We start from the raw sequence: 11,720 nt of genomic DNA, 5'->3' as shown, positions 1-11,720 counted from the left end.
AGCTTAGCTTAGCAGTTTCAAAACTGTCCAATCATAGTAAAGAGCAGGAAATTAGCCCTATTTAAACCTTGCAGGTGGGAATGCAGCTCATAACCAGTTGTAGCTCTCCACTGTAGGTGCTATGGCTGATGTAAGTGAAGGCGTACACTTTCGGGCACACAGCTAGGGCATTCAGGAGTTCAGGGTCATGGTTGGACCCCTCATTAAAGACCATGAAGGGTGACTGCTGCAGGACCAATACCAGGGCTCCCAATACAAAGCGGAGGCCTGGGACCCTCTTGCCTGAGATCTCACCACTGCCACTGGCATCCCTCGGACTGGTGAACAAGTCTGGCACCACTTTGTCGACTTGAAGCAGAGGACGAGGGACCTTTTGGACCAGTGGGTCCAAGATGCCCAGATGGGGAATGCTCCAACTGTGTGTAAGCATTAGTCAGAATAAGTGGTCTCTAAAGTCCAGCCTGTGTATGTGATGGATAGGTATGCATAAATGTTTTTTCATATTTCCTGTACAGCTGCAGATGAGAGGGTTGTGAACTTGAAAGCCCATGCCAGCAGGCTGCTAAGGCTGCATTGTGAGGCTGGTGAATAACAATCTAGCTGGTATTATATAGGCCACACAAATAAAAAGCAGTAGAATGGCACCTTGCAGTATTTAAAAATGGGTATGTTTTTTAATGGCTGAAAAAGTGGGTAGGAGAGTAGTAGTGACATACAGGTTATAGATCAATAAAACTTTAAGTACTTGTCAATAAAAGTGAAAACCCCAGACTGGTTGTGTTTACGCTGGTATTGTATGACTTGAAATGTTTTGTGCACCAAGATCTGATATCAGAATAGTAATGTTGTGTTAACCACTGTTTTCCACACTGTGCTATGTCAAAAGGTATGTATAGGAAAGTATATATAAGAATGTTCTAATCACAAGGTCCCATTGTACAACAAGAGAAAATGTATATATAAGAATGTTCTAATCATAAGGTCACATTGTACAACAAGAGAGAATTAGACAGAAAATATTCAAGAAAGAGACAGTAGTTTCTCAATAGCTTGTTCTGATGAAACACAAACTTGTTGTATTTTTAGCAGAAACAGCCATGGTTTGAATCTCAGAAGTGGTAGTAAGCTGTATGCATAATTTCAACTAGGATTTTGTGAATATGTGTAGAAACAGTCAGGTAATGTCAACATAAATTCCCTCCACAGGCAGGTAAGAGAAGGCATAAAGTAGCTATGAGAAGGCTGTAGTAATACTGTGTCCAAGTTCCAACACACACAGTCCAACCCCAAGGCTGCAAATGACAGCAAGATAAGTACATACACCAAGTGGTCTCCCCCAAGAAATGTTCAAAAGTGTCATACTGTCACAGCTACCAGTCCCTGCTACCAACAACCAGGGTGACCAATAGCAATCAAGGCAGAGTATAGCAGTAGCAAACATGCACACACACACACACACACACACACACACACACACACATGCACACGCAACACACACACACACACACACACTATGAGTGTACATATGTAACCCTATGTGAATATGGGTAGAAACAGTCAGGTAGCATTAAAAAACATTCCCTCCACAGGACTTCCAGGTAAGATAAGGTATAAAGTAGCTATAAGAAGGCTGAAATTATACACTGTGTATAAATATACAACTGCCCAACCAAAGGCCATAGGTTGTTATAATAATACCTCTAGAGTAATGATTAGAGCAATGATCATTAAAGCTGTGACCATTGCAAGAATCTACATTTGTTAATTGACATCTCTCTTCCCCCACCTTATCTTCACCAATAATCTAAACACATAAATGAATGGGTATGTTTTCAACCAAACCTACTGTTGGGACATGTGTCTTATTGTTCTACAAATGTTGAAATGTATTCCAATTAATGTTCCCTGTACAGATACTATCATTGGTGGCCTATTGCTATCAATGTAACCTGCATGCCGGTGTAATGGCCACTGTGATTACATATATGCATGTGTTCTGTTTGCTATGCAAATGTTCCATATCTGTTGTTTTGGGTTAATTGGATTACTCGTGCATGCTGTTATAACTAAATATGGAATGTGTTCACCATTACTAACCAACATATTTTGTAAAACTGCAACACCAAAGCACATCTGGGAAGGCCGATCATGGTGAAGCCGCCTCTCCCGCCTCATCTGGCCATGGCAATGGGCCCCAGCACATCTGGGACCCACCCAAGGACCTTCTCATCCACTGGTTCTGCACCATCTTCGGGTGAAACTGCCTTGGTGGATGGGGCTCATTCCCCCCACTGGGTGCGGGCACAGACATGATCCTGTCACCCGAAGCCAGGTTCAGGGTCTGGTGCATGGCAAGCTCTCCAAGGAATTTAGAGATCTGCAATGCCAGATTGAGGGCCACATGGTGCATTTATAGGGTCAGCCTGCCATTCCTACTCAGCCCCCATCACAGCCACCTTCAGAGCCATGAAGGTGCAGTGGTGACTGCCCATGGGTGTGTCCTCAGTCCCACTGTATCCATTTGGGGGCTCGTGGGCTTCCGATTACCAAACAACCCTCCCAGTCCAAGGTGTTTACCCCCCACATGTCAAATACCACACCTGTATGCTGTCTTGTCTGTCTTGTCTTTCTACCCAACCTACCTCCCCAAATATACCTACTATCCTTCCCAAACAACCCACTTTCACCTTAAAAAAAAAGGACAATCTGTTCCCAAAAAACAAATGTCACCCCATACATAGCTGTCCATTTCGCACACATGTCCACCAGACACACGTAATCTGGTCTAACTGGCTTTACAACAGTGTCCAAATTTACCTACAAATGCAGTATATATGCACAGTTGCTGCTGTAGAAGAAATGGACAGCTATTGTCCTTCCGTACACCCATCCTGCACATCCCTAGCTATCTTTCATATTGTTTTTTCCCTCTTTGTGCCCTCTTTTTCACTACTTTCCTACCACCCCTTTTTTCTTTTCTTTTAAAGAAATTAGTGAGAGGGTAAGCGGGAGTAAGCAGTAGTAAGCATGACTAAGCCTGTCTGTGAAGTGCTAAGTGATGCCTACACATATTAAGCACTTTAAAGGCTAACCATCTGTTTGCATAGTTAACCGGAAGTTAGCATTCCTTACCACCACGCAAACCCACTTACAATTGTGTAGAAGTGCCTTAATCACTCTGTATCCAATAGCCCTTGTTCTGCCCAGCAACAAAATAATCAGCCTTTGCATGTCTTGCACCCAGGACCCTGCATACCATAGCCACAGCAAGTTACCACTAAGCCATCAGAGCTGCAAATATGCCTGATGTTTTTTCAAACATATAATGCATCACAGTCATTCAACAATAGAGAAAAAGTTTGTTAACATTAGCCATGCGTTGTACATAGATATAAATGTATATGTGTATGAAAAAGCCTATATATATATATATATATATATATATATATATATATATATATATAAGTAAATGTATACATACATATATATAAATATCTCAGTATGTATGTAAAACAAATTTTATATCAATATATTTATAACTATATACATATATCTGAATATATATGTGTGTATTTTTATATATATATATATATATATATATATATATATATATATATATGTATATATATATATGTAAGTAAATGTCCCCTGCACCCCCAACGTGGGGGGCTGTGCCCCCCACACACCCCCACTTAAATATTCTCACTCCAAGGTCACACTACAGTGGAGTAAAGGAATATTCCCTTACTTGCACCGCAGTGCAACCGGCACACCACTCACACATACCCGAAATTGCTGGTTCAATGAACAGAAATTTCTGGTATGTGTGAGCGCGAATTTGACTTTCAGTGAAAGTTAAATTTGCGCAAGTGTCCTGGTCTCATATATATATATAAGCTAAATGCCAAAAAATGTATAGTCATACCCTTTGGGAAAAACAAGGTAACCCCTAATTACCACATAGGTGGTAATCCATTAAACACGGAAGAAGTTATCAGGGACCTGGGGACCCAAGTTGACAGTAACCTCTCTTTTGACACTCACATTGCCAAAGTAGTTAGGAAGACCTTCTACATTGCCCACCTGATCATGAAGGGATTCACATCCAGATCAGGAGAGGTCATTGTACCCCTGTACTCTTCACTTATCAGACCAATGATTGAGTACAACGCCCCATTTGGAATGTACCTTACCCGACACCTGCAGCAGTTGGAAAGACCCCAAAAGTTCCTCACCAAAAGGATAAAGGGGCTCAAACATATGTCATACGATGCCCGACTGAAGAAACTCCAGCTCTATTCAGTCGCATACCATCTGCTCAGAGGTGATCTGTGCCTGACATACAAGGCCATGTCCAACCCGGAATTAATGGACATGCTCCACCTCAAAAAATCCAAATCCACCAGAGCCACGAGAGCAAGAGACTTAAACCTCAACATGGATATAAATAGGATGTGCTGGAGGGACAGATTCATCACCCAGAGACTCCCTACCCTACACTATGGAACAGAATCCCAGTCCATGTGAGGCAGAGCCCCTCACTGACTCTGTTCAAGAGAAATCTTGACGAGTGGATGGGAGATCGTAGGTTTACCCCGGGAATCATCTCTGTATCACTGCTGGACAGAGGCACAGCAAACTAATGGGTATAGTATTCTCATCCTAAGGGGTGGTGAAAGCCACACACACTCTGGCTAGGCTTATAAATGCCCTAGGGCAGATAGCCTAGTATGAACCTATGAACCTATGAACCTATATATATATGTATATATATATATATATATATATATATATATATATATATATATATATATATATATATATATATGTATATATATATATATATATATATATACATATATATATATATATATATATATATATATATATATATATATATATATATATATGGGCGGCCACGGTGGTGCAGTGGTTAGCATTGCCGCCTCACAGCAAGAGGTTCTCCGGTTCGATCCTCGGCTGGGGTGCCTTCTGTGTGGAGTCTGCATGTCCTCCCTGTGGTCACGTGGGTTTCCTCTGGGTGCTCCGGTTTCCTCCCACATCCCAAAGACATGCTGCAGGTGGATTGGATACTCTAAATTGGCCCTAGGTGTGCGTGTGAGTGTGCCTTCTGTGGAAGGTTGGGCGCCGGGCTGGCAACTCGACACCGTAAAACTCCACTGCCATTCAATGTGCGGACAAGGTGATCCGCTGTGGCGACCCCTAACTGGGAAAAAGCCGAAAGAAGAAGAAGATATATATATATATATATATATATATATATATATATATATATATATATATATATATATATATATATGTGTGTGTATATATATATATATATATATATATATATATATATATATATATATATATATATATATATATATATATATATATATATATATATATATGTATATATTCAAAGATGGCCGCTGTTCTGTAAACACTGCTACTGCATAGCTGTCCAAAACTTATTGATTAATAATCAACCTAGAAGGAAGACCTGCGCCTTTTCAAAATAAATACTCTGAGTGAACAACTACAATTAACCTCCAGATACCCTAAGAAGGAGAAATTAAAATAAAAGAAGCATCAATTACACCAGGATTGTAGAGGATTAACTGGAACTGAGAAACAAAGGAAGGGAACCATGTGCTCAGAGCTTACTGCAAATCCACCTTCAAATTGAGATGCTTTATCATCACCAAATGTCCAAAGAAGATAAAAAAAAATGGACTTCACAACAACAAAAACCAAACTCTCTGAGTTACTATCACCGGAAAAAGATTTAAATGCTAAAAAACAGAAAACAGCAAGACAACAAGATGCTGCAAAATCTGGGACAATAAATAAAACAGATCAACTGGCAAACATGGATGATTTAAAAATAGCTTTACTACCTATTCAAGAGGCAATTAAAGACCTGTCTATTCAACTGCAGACTTTTGGATCTTCCATTAATCAAATCTTGCAAAGAATGGATAACTCTGAAGCCAAACTAGTGGAAAATGAGGAAAAATAGCCTTACTATCCAAAAAATCAGAATCCCATGAAGCAGACATACAAACCATGCAGGCAAAAATCATAGACCTCGAGGCAAGATCCAGAAGGAATAATATAATCATAAGTGGCATGCCGGAAAATATACAGCACAATGACCTGATCCATTCCATAACTGATGTGTTTGCAGCACTTCTAAATGACCACAAAACAGCACACCAAATAGTAATTAAGAGAGCGCACAGATCCCTGAGAGAAACACAAACTACTAATACACCAAGACCAATATACGTCAAGTTGCTGAACTTCCAAGATGTTAACAAAATATTAACAAACACAAAGAAACATGGGGGGTCTATACTATGGAATAATAACAGAATCTTCCTAACCCAAGACCTGCCTCTTCAAGTTAGACAAGCTAGACAGCTGTTATCCCCCTATTGTAAGTTTCTGATAGACAGAAAACAAAAATTTCAAATGAAATACCCAAATTCTCTAATATTCTATGTGGAGGGGATTAAATACACAGTCGCTAACAGAAAATAAGCAAAATCTACCTTTTTGAAGGTTTTCAAGAAAGTTCCCAACCTGGACAGCTGAGTGCACCCTCCGATGGACCTGGCATGGCTTCCAAACTCCGTTTCATATCGTGGAAACAGTCGAGGACTTACTTTTCCCTGAATTTACCTTGTCCAGCTTCAAGGCCTCACTTTTAAAGTGGCGTGAACTGAAATCATGCTATGCGAGTTACGTGAACCTCATTAAGAAAATTACAGCATCTAGGTCTGTCCAGCGTTCCCACGCGAGGAACTTTAAACTGATTTCTGGCTTTTGAGGGCTCTCTGAGGAGGTGGCGCTCCCGGAAGTCCGACAACAGAATTAATCCCCCATCGAGAAGCTAAGCAACTGGCTTAGCTGTGTTGAAGAACATAAAAGCTGAAGAAACTGTAAATAAAAGAAAAAATAATTTCAGTTATTCAGGTAGTTAACATTACAACTAGCAGACATGTTTTCTATCTTTTCCTGTAGACTCCCTTCAACTAAAGTGACTCGTACAATAAATCACTTACACTTGAAACAATTCAAGCTACTCACAAACATACAAGACCAGACACCAAACCTCCCTCAGTGCTAAATGTATCAGATGCATCAGTTATATTATCCCTTCATTCCAATAAGCAAATAATGGTATAAAATTCTGAGGTAACTCACTGTTGGTAATCAAAACACCATTTACAGTGGATTTCTTCAATACTATCATTGTGGCAAATGTATACACCAATATATTGTTTTTAAGCATAAAGGTGCCAAGTAATCAAAACACTTACAAAACAATTTTGAAACAATACTGGCACTTCATATACATTTAAACTCTCCAAACTCAATTACTTATTTTTTGCAGAGCTTTATAAAACGGTGATTAGCATCACAGCTTAAAGTTTGTTTTTTACACATGATTATACTAAAATCAGTTTGGTGGAATAAATTAAAATGTTCTAGTAATGTTAAACTTCTAACTGGTCTGTCTCTTAGTGGAGAGTATCTTGTATATAACTATCTCCAAATAGTTCTAAGCTTATCAATTTCATATTTTCACTAGTGAGTTACAAAAACAGTGATTTGCTGAATTATGTAACATCATGAGATGAAAAGAACATCAGTAATTACAAAAGTGGGTGCATAAATTAAAAATCTATGATCAGAAACTATTGCTTCCAGTATTGTAAAATGTACATATCTTTTTTGGTACCCACCTAAATGTTTGTACAAATGGAGATACGTGATCACACAGGATTGTATGCTTATAGGGCACACTAAAAAATACATCAGAGTCTTATAGGTAATTAAAACCAATTGTTAAGTATAGAATGGATGGAAAATGAAGAGATGTTAAGACTCTTAGTGTTAATACAAGACATAATCAGTTAATAACCTAGAGTAATGAGGTAAACAGTTGTTAGAAGTCCAATTACTTTTAGTAACAAGTAGATTAGAAAGAGGTAATCTGTACTAATTTAAGAACAGGTTTGGGTTATAAAGGTTATGTAATCTTAGACAACTCATTTCAAAGCTCATATAAGGAGATGCAATTGTTAAAGCAGTGTTATTGGGGAATGAGTGGGTTAGACTTTGTATTAATTAGGGTAGATGTTACAGGGCTATTACATTTTCCTTACCTTTCAAATATTAACATTTATGGTATACATATACTAAGAATACAAATATTTTCAGAATCAAAATTGGGACAGGCCCTGTTTAATTCCTGGTCCAGGAGTATAGTGGGTAGGCACAGGGAAGGGACGGGAATGAAAGAATGCTTTCGTATCATATTCTCCTTAGAAATAATTGCAACCCAACACAGGTACACAAACATTCAAGATCACTACTACAAAAAGAAAGAAAAGTTTCATGAATGTGGGAAATAGATTCATGGAATATTAAAGGGCTTCAAAACATCAAAAAAAAAACTGTTTCTACATGTAGTTCTGAAGGCGAGAGCAAGCTGCATATTAATCCAAGAAACCCATTTAACTACAGAGCAATGGTCAGAAATAAAAAGGAAGAAATGGATAAGAGAATTATAGCTTCTGAGGGTAGAACCAATAGCGCAGGAGTAGCTATAATCATTAAGGACCAGTATCAAGATAAAATTCTAGAATCCAAAACAGATAAAGAAGGCAGATGGTGCTATGTAATCCTATCAACTCCTACCTATGATAAACCTATTCTACTGTTTAATCTATATGCACCCTGTTATAACCAACACGTTTTTTTTTTGCCTCATTGTATCCTATTTTAAATCAATATAAAAACCATTACATAATAATTGGAGGTGACTGGAATGCATATCAAAATCCTAAGAAAGATAAATCAAGTCCACAGGCAGCATATAACAAACAAGCAATGTTTGCATTAAATGAACTAAAATATGATTTTAACATATATGACCCTTTCACCTACGGTAACCCAGATAATCCAAATAACTTTACATTTTACTCAAGTTGCCATAAAATGTGGTTGAGAATTTACTTTTTTCTTATTTCAGAAAAACTGAAAAATTTTGACCTCTCAGTATCAGTGCACACTCGGTTTCTATCTGAGCACTCCAAAATAACTTTGAACATTACTAAAAACACCAAAAGTAGCATACCTATAAGGGGTTATAATTGGTCGTTAAACCCTAATCTTTTAATTAAAAGGGACATAATCCAGGAAGTTCAAGACATACTTAAAATAGCTACAGCCAACTTAGGAAAACAAAAACACCCTCCTGACATTGAATGGGCATCAATCAAAACTCAAATAAGCGGTATCTTTCTCCAAAAAGCCTCTTATTATAAGAAGATTCAAACTAGTGAAATCCAGCAACTGGAGGCTAAAAGTAAATCATTAGAACAGGATCTAATTAAAAACTATAACATTCAAACGGAAAAGGATCTATTGAAATGTCAGAAAGACCTTTTTATGATTCACAACAACAACCTATCATTTCAGGAATCTAAAATTATGGCAAACTATGCTAACCATATTCAAACGCCATCAAGGGCGCTAGCAAGAATGATTAATCAATCCAAGACACCTTCTCAAATTACTGAAATACTATATAAAAATAAAAGTTATACAAAAACTGAGGATATTATCAACATTTTTGAAACCATATACTCACAAATATATGGAGAACAAGAACACTTAAACATAAGCGATATTGGGGGAAATTTTATTCAAAAACTTAATTTCCCGAGAATTAATGAGGAACAGAAAAGAGAACTAATAGAACCAATAACCATTGATGAAATAATAACTACAATTAGAAAACTAAAACCACATAAATCTCCAGGCCCTGATGGGCTCACAACAGAATTCTATAAAACATTTCATAGTGCATTGGCACAAATCTTAGCTCATACACTAAACTATATTATGAACAACAAAATTAACGACATTCACTTTACTACATCCAAAACAATATTCATACCTAAGGAAAAAACTGATCTACAGAACCCGGACAACTACAGACCCATATCACTACTTAACTTAGATACCAAAATCCTAACATCTATTATGGCCAACAGACTGAAAAAAAATACAGATATTATCATCTCAAATGAACAACCTGGTTTCTTAACAACTAGACAAACCACTGACAATACACTAACTCTACACACATTAATTTCCTATGCTAATCAATATAACCTAAATATATATGCACTGATTATAGATGCACAGAAGGCCTTTGATAGAGTTAACATAAAATTTTTACTACAAATTTTACCATACTTTAATATTCCTCAAGAATTTATTCTAACCATGCAAGTACTATATAACAATCCTTATACAGCTCTATATATAAATAAAACCTGGTCTAATAGAATACAAATTAAAAATGGTACTAGACAAGGATGCCCCCTATCTCCCTTATTGTTTAACTTATATTTAGAACCCTTATTCTTACATATCAAACAAAACATATACCATAATGCTCCAATATTATTTAACACAACAATATCCTTGTCAGCTTTTGCTGATGATCTTAATATATATTGCACAACACCAGTCTCAGACACTGAGAAAATAATGCTGGCTATTAAAGACTTTTCTTCAATATCAAACTATAAAATAAATATAAAAAAAAAACAAAATGTTTCCGTTAAAATCACCAAAACCCTTCTCACTTTTACCACTGATAGGACAAATAAAATCTGAAGAAAGAATTAAATATTTAGGAATTATATTCTCCACAGATAACAAAAATTTCTATCTTAATAACATTAAACAAAAGTGGGACCACATTCTACTGGATCTAAAGAGATGGATACATCTGAAATTACCAGTATTAGCAAAAGTTTCAATTATCAAAATGAATATTTTGCCTAGATTATTATACATTTTTTTGTCTTCACAGTTACTAATACCCAAGAAATTTTTTAAGCAAATTCACATGGAATTCGCTAGATTCATTTGGGACCTGAAAAAATGTAGAATTTCATATGACAAACTAATGACACCAAAAAGTAAAGGTGGTTTAGACCTTCCAAATTTCGAATATTACTACTTGATTATTAATGCAAATAGAACACTAAGAATTGCAAATTTCAATTCACAAGAAATTAGTTGGTCTCCACACTGGGTAAAACTAAACTTTAAATATATTCAAAGTTTGAATATAAACCCTAAAGCGCTCCCTTTCTTAAATAGTGAAAATATCAAAACACATAACTTAATGGAACCCCTCAAAAACTCTGTTTTATTAACACAGAACCTATTCAAAATAATGTGTATTTTTCAACATATGATGATTCTACAGCCCATTCATAAAAACCCTAATCTGAAAATTAATAATAAAATAATAGACCTGGAAAAATTTCCTCTATTATCTCATATCACGATTCAAGATTTACACCCATATTTAAATTGTTCAGCTCAAGAAATAAGAACTCAGTTGGGCCTTCCAAAGATGTATCTGACAATCCTAAGGCAGATTAAAGAATTATGTATAGGTTACTTAAATGATACTAAGATTAATAAAGATGATCCGAGGAATTGCAACCTACTATGGCAAACTCTTATACAAAATAAGAAATTTATATCATACTCATACAAACTAATAAAAGAACTGAAATTTCAAGATGATATACTCATATCTAAATATTGGAGAGATAAACTACCAGCGTTAGACAATTACAGAATAGAGCAAGTGATTAATTTAACTGTAAAAT

This window comes from Protopterus annectens, chromosome 4.part1 (genome assembly GCF_019279795.1).
Source record: "Protopterus annectens isolate FY-2018-M chromosome 4.part1, PAN1.0, whole genome shotgun sequence".
Taxonomy (NCBI): Eukaryota; Metazoa; Chordata; order Ceratodontiformes; family Protopteridae; genus Protopterus; species Protopterus annectens.
This window is presented reverse-complemented; position numbering follows the sequence as displayed.